This window comes from Bombus fervidus, unplaced genomic scaffold (genome assembly GCF_041682495.2).
Source record: "Bombus fervidus isolate BK054 unplaced genomic scaffold, iyBomFerv1 scaffold0153, whole genome shotgun sequence".
Classification (NCBI taxonomy): domain Eukaryota; kingdom Metazoa; phylum Arthropoda; class Insecta; order Hymenoptera; family Apidae; genus Bombus; species Bombus fervidus.
Genome location: NW_027212714.1, coordinates 5,001 through 10,000, shown reverse-complemented (window position 1 = coordinate 10,000; position 5,000 = coordinate 5,001). Strand labels below are relative to the sequence as shown.

Genomic DNA, 5,000 nt, shown 5'->3' with positions numbered 1-5,000 from the left:
GAGGTGGGAGACGCTCCAGTTACGAAACTATACGAAGAGTGTGGCACTCTCTCTCGATCATCGGGATGAAGAGATATACTTTTACACGAATAATTCGAGGCGCCTGCGTGAGGTCGTACACAGAAAGACCCGCCGTCTCCGAATAATATTATAACAAACGAAAAACTTAAAAATATTCTCGAGGCGCCTGCGTGAGGTCGTAAACAGAAAGACCCGCCGTCTCCGAATAATATAACACACGGAAAACTTAAAAAGATTCTCGAGGCGCTTGCGTGAGGTCGTACACAGAAAGACCCGCCGTCTCCGAATCCTATAACACGAAACCGCTACTATTAATAATAATAATAATAATAATAATAACGATATGTGAGGGAACTTGAGCTGAACACATATCGAAAAAACTAAAAGTTACAGTGGAAACCACGTGTAATGAGAAATGCGATCGAGGCGCCTGCGTGAGGTCGTACACAGAAAGACCCGCCGTCACGATCTCGTATTTCGTATTTGCATCGTGGAAATCCAACGAACGAACAATATAATATATAAACTAAAATCTCTAAAGTGCCTCGTGTCGGAGAGATCACTGCTCACACCTCTTCTATATTTCGTAGTTGCGTTGCGTAGGCCTCACCTCCTAGCAACGGGACATAAGGAAGACTGCTCTTTGGGATCGAACGAAGCGTCTATAACGAGTCGTCGACGAGAGCGAAAGAACGCGAATAGCGAGCCGCAGAAAAATAGGATACCGAATTATATATCTTCGAAGGTTCTCTTCGAAGATCCATGGATACCTATATCTGCGCGTCTCCAGCTATCTCGCGCGTCTCTCCAAACTCTCGTCGTTCCTCGAAACGTGCTTCCTACCCAAAGGGCGTTCGTTCTTCCTATGTCGTTTCGTTGTCGTTCGTTTCAACGGCGAACGATATACGATGTTCGACAAAACGAAACCACGTTGTACGTTCGTACTCGTGGATCGGGTAACCTAGAACGAAAACGCATTGCGTGGATGTTGGCCCGAAAAGATATATACCAGTGCGAGTGATGGTAAAGAGTATAACGATTCTTAACTAGACGAAGTTGGTTCGGAGGGGACCGCCGGCCGTCTCTCTATCCTCGCGAGTCTAATGCCTCGTTCCGTCGCTAGAGTTTTTCAAACTCTGCTTCTGGCTATCGGGAAGAATAGACCGCGCGCGAGGAAGAGGAACGACGACCGTGCGCGTCCCATCGATTTTTTTTATTTTTACCTGAACCACCGAAGTCGATTCAGAGGGGACCGCCGGCCGTCTCTCTATCCTCGTTGTCGTGAGTCATATGCCTCGTTCCGTCGCTAGAGTTTTTCAAACTCTGCTTCTGGCTATCGGGAAGAAACGACCGCGCGAGGAAGACGACGACGACGACCGTGCGCGTCCCATCGAATTTTTTTTTATTTTTACCTGATCGACGGAAGTTTCGTCCGGTTCGTCTCTTTTACCATCGTCTCGTCGACCCGTTCAGAGGGGACCGCCTGTCCATATCCTCGTTGTCGTGAGTCATATGCCTCGTTCCGTCGCTAGAGTTTTTCAAACTCTGCTTCTGGCTATCGGGAAGAAACGACCGCGCGAGGCCGATGGCTGCGAGTCCCATCGAATTTTTTTTAAACGCACGCACACACATACACCTGAACGGAGATGCGTTCCTTTTCGTCGCGATTTTTCGCGCTTTAGTCGTCGTTGTCGCCATCCGTTCGGAGGGGACCGCCGGCCGTCTCTCTATCCTCGTTGTCGAGAGTCTAATGCCTCGTTCCGTCGCTAGAGTTTTTCAAACTCTGCTTCTGGCTATCGGGAAGAAAAGACCGCGCGAGGAAGAGGAAGGACGACCGTGCGCGTCCCTTTCGAATTTTTTTTTATTTTTACCTGAGCGACCAAAGTGGATTCAGAGGGGACCGCCGGCCGTCTCTCTATCTTCGTTGTCGCGAGTCTAATGCCTCGTTCCGTCGCTAGAGTTTTTCAAACTCTGCTTCTGGCTATCGGGAAGAATAGACCGCGCGCGAGGAAGAGGAAGGACGACCGTGCGCGTCCCATCGATTTTTTTTATTTTTACCTGAACCACCGAAGTCGATTCAGAGGGGACCGCCGGCCGTGTCTGTATCCTCGTTGTCGAGAGTCTAATGCCTCGTTCCGTCGCTAGAGTTTTTCAAACTCTGCTTCTGGCTATCGGGAAGAAACGACCGCGCGAGGAAGACTACGACCGTGCGCGTCCCATCGATTTTTTTTTACCCGAACGATGGAGATGCATATCGGCTGTTTGCTTCGAATAACTGGACGAGAGGAACGAACATATATATATATCATGGGCTAGCCACCGTGCGCTTTCTTCGCGAGATCGTGTGCTGTACAGAGGATTCAGAATCGGGTGTTATATCCCCGTCGTTTCCTGACGAACGGAGCTTCGATCTCGTTGGTTGTTATATATTATAATGCACTTTACGCCCGGTCGGCGGGCTGCGTGTGTCGTCGCGCAGTCCGTCCGATTTCGTTTTCGAACGTATTTTCGTGTCGTCAATCATATGGCGACTTCCGCGCGTTCGATTCCCGTTGGTCGGACGTTTGTCGGATATCGGCTTCTTTCGAACCGAGAATAAGAGTACAAAAACCTGAGTACACAAACAAAAATCCATGCATAAACGATTACCCTGAACGGTGGATCACTTGGCTCGTGGGTCGATGAAGAACGCAGCTAATTGCGCGTCAACGTGTGAACTGCAGGACACATGAACATCGACATTTCGAACGCACATTGCGGTCCACGGATACAATTCCTGGACCACGCCTGGCTGAGGGTTGCTCACGTAAACCTAAGACTGCTTGCGTTGCGTATCGTTGCTCTCGGTCCGTATCTCTCTGTTCTTTCTTGCCTCGTCGACAGCCCGCCGTCGTTCGTTTTATCTTTAAACGAACGTTTCTGAGTCGGAGGACGAGCGCCAAGCAAAAGAATACGAATTAAAGAGCGGTCGAGGGCTCGTACGCGACGTACGAGCGATTGTTGGACGTTCGTCGGCGTTCGTCGCTGGATCGTGTGGAGACCGGCGTACGCATGCTCTCGATACAAATATATATGAAAAATCTATCGCGTTCACGGGAGACTCGCAAAACTACCTCCGTCTCTTCTCTGTCCCTTCTTGGCTTGACAACCCGCCGTCGTTCGTGTTTTACGAACGTTTCTGAGTCGGACGAAGCGCAAGAAGAAGGATACGAATTAAAAGAGCGCGGAGAGAACCGTCGTCGTCGACGCGGTTATCGAGATACACAGAGCGAGTTTTCTTCGTGGCCGATTTTTTTTTTCTTTTTGTATCAGCCTCTGCTACGTTTTGTTAGTCTTCGATAAGCACGAATGACCGCGCCCCCGACGTCGTCTTAAATGAATTTTTGGCGAGACTGAGAGAAAGCAAAAATATTTTTGAACAAAGTCAGTCGAGAGAGGAGAGAAAAGAGAACCAAGATATTAAAACCTAAACCTAAACTTGGTGGCGTAACGAAAAACTGTGTGCCTTAAAGAAACACAACCGTCTTTTCATCAAGATGTTTTTACTCGTACAGCCCCAGGGATCGAATACCCACTCCGTCTGTTCGTGCGGCAGAGATGTATTCTGCAGGCGCGAGACGACTGACGAGAAGACAACGAGGACCGTCGCATCGATGGGTCGTCGTTGCGTTTTTCATCCTCTGTGCTTTTTTCTGTTCTTCGCGAACCCAGAGAAAGCCGTAGATCCGGGAACGGACACACGAGATTTCTTCGAACGCTGATGACTTAGGGAGATGATCCCCAGCGTTGCGCGGAGATCGGAGAGTACGCGTACATGTATCGGGACGAATTTTTCCCCGTCGGTCGCGTATCTCTCTGCCCGCGCGCCTGGCCCAAAGCCACGTTCGTCGGAAATCAACGAAAAGTGTGTTACGATCTAGCGTGCGTCTACGATCGGCTATATTTAAGGGTGACGAAGAAGAGAAAAGCTCACGGTGTTGCGCAACGTTTCTGTACTCGATTTTAAGATGTGCATGTGAGTCCGTTACAAAGTTGTTCGGATCGTCGAAAATAGTCGTTTTCGTCGTCGTGCGAAAGAGAATAATCTCTGACATTGGCACGGAGAGATCGCGCAGAGGAAGAGAACGATCCTCTTTGGCGAGGCTCGAGAAAGACTAACGAAACTTGATTAGAGACGAGGTATACACGCGCCGTACGTACGACGTACGCGCGTGTGATTTTTTTTTGCTTTAAGGCGATTCGGCGCTCCGAGTATTAGAGAAAAAGAGATCGTTGGTCATCCCATGTCTCTTCGTCGTCTATCGCTGGACCGCGCATCCTAACGTATCGCCGGTCGTCCAGTCCCCGAGTAATAAATTCACCCCGTTGTGTACGTCTCGCGCTCGCTTTTCCACTTGCGTGAGTTCCCGTGCGTTTTCGTCGTTGGTACAGAGCAAAGAAACCGATATGTTATATACATGTCGCGTGTTCGATCTCTGTGCCAGCAATAACAGGCGAAAACAAGGAACCGCTGGAATCGTCGAGAAGAGAGAAACGGCTACGGGAGATATATTATACATAACACGTGTATATATATATATATATATTATACAAAGAGGACGGGCGTTAAAAACCGGAGATCGTTACGGGTGTCTTGCGTGAGTCTTAGCTCGAACATGATACGACGAACGAAGTTTAAAAGGCACTTTGGCGAGATGCATAAAACGTTTCTCGATCGAGATAGAATATAAGGTTCTCGATTCTATTCGAATTAATTTTTTTTTTTTATTTTTTTTTCTCTTTGAGGCGATTCTCGGAGAGAGAAATAAAAATAAAGACCCTCTGTCGCATTGTTATCAAACCGTCTTGCTTTTCTCGAATCGCGCCCACATGGCACGAAATTTTTTTTTCTTTGAAAAAAAAAATTGTCACCGTGTCGTGACGTTGAAGCGACCTCAGAGTAGGCGAGATCACCCGCTGAATTTAAGCATATTACTAAG

At 48.5% G+C, this 5,000-nt stretch overlaps 2 non-coding genes across 2 annotated transcripts in view; both read left to right on the top strand.

Annotated features, from left to right (window-relative positions):
• Window positions 1-2,667: 2,667 nt before the first annotated feature.
• On the top strand, window positions 2,668-2,822 carry LOC139997716 (5.8S ribosomal RNA). The gene has a single exon (XR_011803058.1). It is a non-coding gene; the product is annotated as a 5.8S ribosomal RNA (ribosomal RNA).
• A 2,128-nt stretch (window positions 2,823-4,950) lies between these two features.
• LOC139997718 (large subunit ribosomal RNA) overlaps window positions 4,951-5,000 on the top strand; it is a 4,174-nt gene continuing 4,124 nt past the window's right edge. Inside the window, exon 1 of the ribosomal RNA XR_011803060.1 lies at window positions 4,951-5,000. This exon is cut by the window's right edge and continues 4,124 nt beyond it. This is a non-coding gene — a ribosomal RNA (large subunit ribosomal RNA).